This window comes from Cyprinus carpio, chromosome B3 (genome assembly GCF_018340385.1).
Source record: "Cyprinus carpio isolate SPL01 chromosome B3, ASM1834038v1, whole genome shotgun sequence".
NCBI lineage: Eukaryota > Metazoa > Chordata > Actinopteri > Cypriniformes > Cyprinidae > Cyprinus > Cyprinus carpio.
In genome coordinates, this window is record NC_056599.1 from 3742245 (window position 1) to 3749353 (window position 7109).

At 36.7% G+C, this 7109-nt stretch overlaps 1 pseudogene; it reads right to left on the minus strand.

Annotated features, from left to right (window-relative positions):
• Positions 1–261: 261 nt before the first annotated feature.
• Positions 262–6642, minus strand: LOC109064128 (annotated as a pseudogene).
• Between the last annotated feature and the right edge of the window lie 467 nt (positions 6643–7109).

Below are 7109 nucleotides of genomic sequence, written 5' to 3' on the forward strand. Positions count from 1 at the left end.
TGAAACACCTATCCGATAAAAGATGTGTGCGTATTCACAGAAACGTGTCTCCGTGTGGACGGGGCCTTAAACACTAGAAAAGGTGATTAGGGAGAAACAGCTGAATCAAGTATTCTAGGACCATTTACGTCAATAAACATGATTTGATCATTTAGTCAGGGATCTGTTACACATCACTGTTTCTCATTGGTCAGATATGATTAAGATGAATTATTTTAACTCTTCATCACGTGTTTAATAATTCTTCATTTTTAAAGATGAATAAATGTGCTTGTTTTCAGATCAACAGTCTCTCTTTCTCATGTGATTAAATACTGAAACATGATGAAAGATGAAAGCAGGAAGATCCAGAGCTACAGATTACTGACTATTGATCGATAAGATCCTCAGAGAGGAAGGATAATAACAACAGAAGAAAGGGAAGAGTGTGTGAGTGAAGGAGGTTGTGAATGTGTGTAGATGTGTGTTAGTTACAGGATCAGAGAATGACACTGTTCCTCTCTCATAGTCCAGATTCACTCTCACACGATCAAGATTACGTTCAACACGAACACCAGAACCTGGAGACACTCCGTACTGATCATACCACACACTCCAGACACCAGTCTTATAGAAACCCCGTCCCTTCCTCTGGTTTGATGCTGTAGTTACTCCAAGACACCAGCGTTGACTCTGTTTAACCTCCACATCCCAGCAGTGTGTTCCTGAGTTAAACCCCTCTGAACCCAGAACACAGGCATAAGAGTCAAATCTCTCTGGATTATCAGGAACAGGTTGATTGTTGAAGATGTCTCTCACACCGGTCAGATCATCAGACAGAACGAGATATCGATGAGCCGTGTTTGGATCCAGAATCACAGGAGCTGATGACACACAATCAACAGATGCTGTTATTCTGATGATCATATAATGATCAAGAGTGAACACAACACAGATGATTATGAATTATGACACTCTCCTGTTGATCAAACACATCAGACATGTTCCTCTCATCACTGTCAGTCATTCTCTGTCTGATTTATCAAGACTGAGATTTTTTTGTATTATGAATCTGGTATTTTCCTCTCATCACTGTCAGTTATTTTCTTTTACGCTCTCATTTATATTCAATTATAGTCAGAAGCTGCTTTTAATACAAAATATTACCTTTGAACAGAACTTTACACATGATTTCATATTCAAATGAGATTATAATAATAATAATACAGAAATAATGATTATATCTTTATGATTTTCTTCACTGTTTCTCTTGTAAGAATCACAAGCACATATTTTATATAATAAATAAAAAGAAAACAGATAGAATAGAAAAAGGAAAGAATAGCTAGTGTTAGAGGTCTTTTTTGCTTTTTGTTAATTGTATAATAAATGAAAAGAAAACAGATAGAATAGAAAAGAATAAAAAGAACAGAGAAGCTAGTGTTAGTTTTTTTTTAAGAAAACAAGTAATTAATAAATGAATAGAGTGCAAGTCTAAAAGGGGCATGTTTTTTTTTAAAGAATAGAATTAGATAGAGAGTGTGCTAGAGTTAGAGGGAAGCGTCATGCCCTCATTATTTTTGAGAGGGCACGAGTTTGGGGTTGGGGGGGGGGGGTCATGTGACACACAGCTTTATTTTTATTTATTTTTTTCTTGAATGTTTAACTGGTTTATTTTTTTTTTTTTTTTTCTTGTTATATAGATTATGTTGAATTTAAGCATGATTTAACATCGAAAGTTAATGTGAATAAAAACATTGCAAGTTACGCTAATAATCATAACACACTGAAGATGAAAGTCAACCGCACTGAATTCTGGGATTGATTATTTCTAAAAGCAGGGCTGTAAAATACTTGAGTATTTCTACTTGATTACTGTAGTTAAGTATTATATCTGTACTTTCTTCAAGTACAATTTAAAGTGACTACTTGTACTTTTACTTGATTACTTTCATGAAGGAAAAAGCAGTACTTTTTACTCCTCACAATGTTATTTCAGCTTGAAAAGTACTGATTACATTTTAGCATTTTTATTTGATCTTGCACACATTAAATATGGTGCAGAAGCTCAAACCTGCCGCTAATGAGGATTGTTTCATGCATCGAGCTCATCCTTCGGTTCAAACTTTCATCAGGTCAATTCCTGGCTTCAAAACTCCTTTGCCATCAAATGTGAGGAAGCATATTAAGGTTTAGTCATTATTTTTGTCATTAGCTGTCTGTGTACTATATTGACTGAATGCACAAGACTGAGTGCAAATAAAATCAGTAAAAAATAATTGAAATACAATTCATCTTTCAGTGGCCATGATTACTTTTTAAATGAGATGTTACACAAATAACCAAAAAGTGTGTAAATGAACTGTAAGTCATGTTTAGTGCTGTTCTTACCTGAGAGTCGATGACTTGTATCATAATGATATATTGAGCAACACTCAGGACTGTCAATGAATTATTATTTAATAATAATATGAGTTACTGTCGTCTTCTCTGTGTGTAGTTTCTAAAGCATCATCCTTGTACAAGCTGTACACTGCATTATGTGCAGAAAGATTATTTTCTCTAAAACTCTTAGTCTGTGTTCATCTGAAGAAAGAAAGTCGTACACGTATGGGATGGCATTGAGGTGTAAAGGATGGATTATTTATGCTTCATTTTAATTGTTGTTCCTGCTCTAGACAGATGAGTTTGATCTGTGCCTCTGCATTTGGTTTTCTCCCTTTAAATAAACTTTTGTTTGTCTGTCTGACAAACAAACATTTTATGCAGTTTATTTTGAAAGCAATTTCTCTTTGCATTGAGAAGATGGTTCAATATGATGAAACAAGAATCTCTTTTCTTTTTTCTTTTGTTAGATCACTTTTTTAAATTGACTTGTTTAATACTTGAGTACAATTTAAGATCTTACTTTTTTTACTCTTATTAAGAAAGTTATTATTTCACAGAGTATCTGTACTTTAACTTGAGTTTAGTTTTTAGTTTTATTTTATACCCCTTTCTAAAGTGAGCTGCTGGTTTTGGTGCAGTAGATGATCTGGTTCTTCACACATAATGCTGAAATCTGTCAATATTGCATCATTTCCAGTGTGTGTGTATGCAAGCTCAGATCTTCTGCAGTCAGACTCACTGTTCTGGACGATGTCCTGCATCTTCTTCCAGACTCTGAAGGGCAGGTTGCCCAAGTAACGCGGCACATGAATCAAAGCTCCAGAAGGAGTCTGTGGATCCGGCTGTGATGAGATCTGGACTCTGGAAGAACATTCAGGATCAGAACTGCAGTGGCTTTGATCAGAAGCAGAGACAGCAGCAGATCACTCACCTTTCCATCGAGACTGGAAACTCCTGCAGAACAAACACACCATTGATCATCAACAACTCAATCAATCATCAACCAATCAATCAATCAATCAACCAATCATCATTCATCCAAAAAAAATATCAATCAATCAATCAATCAATCAATTAATCAATCAATCAATCCAATCAATCAATCAATAAATCAATCAATCAATCAATCAATCAATCAATCAATCAATCAATCAAATCAATCATCATCAATCACAATCAATCAATCAATCAATCAATCAATCAATCAACCAATCATCAATCAATGATCTGGAATCATCAACCTTCAGAAAGCAACGTCACTGGAATCTGGAATCAGACCTTCTCATCATCTCCTCCGTGTCTTTGATTGTGTGTGAAAGAGCTGAGATGTGTGTGTTGATCTCCTCCAGCTTCTCCTTCATCATCTGCTTCTTCTGCTCCTCTTCCTCTCTCAGTGCAGTGATTGTAGCTTCTTCTTCATCTCTGAGAAACTGATGAAGCTTCTCAAACTGCTGTTTAATCTGACGCTCTGTGTGCTCAGCTTGAGACTGAAATCAAACCACATTCACTTCAATCGTCTCCATCAACACACATCAACACATCACATCATTCAGACCTGAGAGAAACTCAGAGACAGACATATAACGATCCAGAAGCAGATTGATGATCGTCATTTACACAAATAATCAGCTGGAGTCATTATATTAAATATATCAGATCATAACTGTATCTAGTGATCTACAGCTGTAATGAAAATGACTCTTGTTACAAGCCACTGCTCTTCAGAAATCAGAACTGGAGGCGTGGTGCGTCTCCTGAACCTCTGACCCCATTTAGTTCCTCAAGAACCATTGTTTGATATTATGTAGTGTATATGTCTGGTGCCACTCTTCTTAGAGAAGGATGCTGATCAATATTTTGCTCATTTTGAAAGAGTTCTGGTCACACTGAAGTGGCCCAAAGAAGTGTGGCCACTTATGATCACAGTGTGTGTTTAATGGTAAAGTGTCGGTGTCTTAACTGTTTTACTTCCTTGCTCATTATCAAGTATCCTACTGGATCCTGCCGTACAAGGACATATTTTTTTCCTGTTTGGAGAGCTACAATTTTCTCAAGTTTTACATGTTGGTACAGCACCATCTATTAAACAGCATGCATATCGTGTTAATCCTAGGAAGAGGGAAATACTAGGTCAGGAAGTCGAATATCTTTTAACTCATGATCTTGCTGAGCCCAGTTTCAGTGCATGGAGCTCCTCTGTCTGCTGGTTAATAAGCCAGATGTGATGTATCGATTTTGCACCGACTATAGAAAGCTTAATGCGGTTAAAAAGCCTGACTGTTATCCTTTACCAGGGTGTGATGATTGTGTCAATAGAGTTGGCTCAGCTCAGTTTGTGAACAAATTTGTTCTTCTGAACGGATACTGCAGGTGCCTTTAACCGATCGAGCAAAAGAGTTGTCTGCTTTTGTGACACCTGACAATTTCTTACAGTATAAAGTTATGCCATTTGGAGTATGAAATGCTGCAGCTACATTTCAGCATCTTGTTAACAGTGTTTTATATGGGATGCATGGATGTGTGGCCTACATTGATGATGATGTGGTTTCATATAGTAATACCCAGACTGATCACTTGTCACAAATCAGGGAACTGTTTTCTCATCTCCCCGCTGCTAATCTTACTATAAACCTGGCCAAATGTGAGTTTGGGAAAGCCAGGGGTTCCTATCTTGGTGAGGTGGAGGGCAGGTTGGGCCTGCAGAAGTGAAGATTGAGCTGTCTGTGAATTCCCTATGCCTCAAAACCAACGTGAACTTCACAGATTTTGGGGTATGGCAGGGTACTATAGAGGTTTTAGTAGAAACTTTGCTACTGTTGTGGTGCCACTATCTGATCTTCTTAGAGCTAAAGTGTCATTTTTGTGGTCAGAGAAGTGTCAGGAAGCATTTAACAATGTAAAAATGTTGTTGGCACCAGCTGTGCTTTTGGCCCCAAATTTTAAGCATCCTTTTAGTGTTGCAGTGGCTGCCAGTGAGAGTGGGGCACACCTGGGGCATTGTATACCAGCAGTTTTTTCTAAGACAGCGTGGGTGTTATTTTCCCTTTTAATATTGATATTTCATTGCATTTAGACATATATTTAACATCTTTTGTTGTTGTTGTTATTTCTTTTTCCAAAGAACATTTTTTATTTTTTCATAGCTTAATTTCTTTTCCCAATATATTATAATTTATTTAAACCCTATTTCATTGTCTGTCTCCCTCTTTATGTTGCGGTCTTGGAACGAGCTCGACCCTAACACTCTGGATTCTGTTTCCTCACCTTGATGTGTTGAACTGTTTTCTCAAACTTTTCTTTCATTTTTTCATTGTGTTTTAGTTTCTCCTGTAATGAGTTCAGTGCTGTATTGAGCTCCTCCTAGAATTAAACAACATAAAAATACATAAAAAAACAGATTACAGTGAAAAGAGAAGACGATACAGTGATATGATCATATAGTGCAGTACAAAAGTATTTGATCCCATCCTGATTTCTTCTGTTATTGTGAACATCTCATACTAAATTAATTCAGAAATTAAAACCTGCCAAAAAACAAACACAACCTGAGTGAACACAAAGCACAGTTTGTAAATGACAAAGTTATTTATCGAAGCCAAAAAAAAAAAAGTTCATGTAATACCACTGGGCTTGTGTGGAAAAAGTATTTGCCCCCATAGTTAATAATTCCTCAAATCTATGAAACTTTATTGATAATGGAGTTCAGTTGAACTAAACACAAGCAGCTCTGATCAAATCAACACTTAAACAGGACTTTTATAACAACATGAAGCTGGATAAAAGCCACTTTTCTCACCTTATATGATGAAACCACTTCATCGATGGGTCTGAATTTATGATTGTCATGTTTTTGTGAATTCATACACACTACACACAGCGGCTGTTTGTCCTCCAGACAGAAGAGTTTGAGTTTCTCACGGTGTAAACTGCAGCTCTCCTCAGATCCTGATGAACACCTCTCATTTCTGTCCTTCAGGAATGACTCACACAAGTTTTTTAATGCTAGATTAACTGGAGGTTCTTCTCTAGATGATCTTCTCCTGCAGACGGGACACTCCTGAGTTTTCTTGGTTCTCCAGAACTGCTGAAGACACTCTTTACAGACACTGTGACTACATGATAAAACAACAGGATTCTTGAAGATTTCCTGACATACAGGACAAGAAAAATCTTCTTCAGATAGAGAAGCCATTTTCACTCTTTGAGCTCCAGCGATCTAAACTTTACTTTCACTTTCTGAACAACAGTTTAAAAAAAAACAAATCCCCACGAGAATCACAAAGATCTGCTCTCTATTCAGAAACAAACTTCACAAAGATCCTTCTGTAAAGTGTTTCTCTTGGTTCTTCACTGATGGCTGGTTCTTTATTGTTTTTGTCAGAAGAGAAGAGAGTCAGTGTGACAGAAAGCAGAAATAACACGTCAGTCTCTTCCTGGTAAGAGCTGTGAGAGGGAGGAGCTTATGATCACATGACTGTGTTTAAACAATCAGACAGGAACATCAGGATTTCTTCAGGTAAAATCTTTTTAAAATCTTTCAATTGTATTAAAAATGAACTTGCACTGAAATGTTAAAATAAACTGCTATAAATTATTGGATAAAACATAAAGGAACAATGAAAATACACAAATATTAACACAAAACCCATAAACCCTTACATGCAGGCCTGGATGAAGAATTCAGAGGGCCCTGGGCACAATGTCTTGTAAGGATGAACCCATTCCTCCATGGACAGTTGACA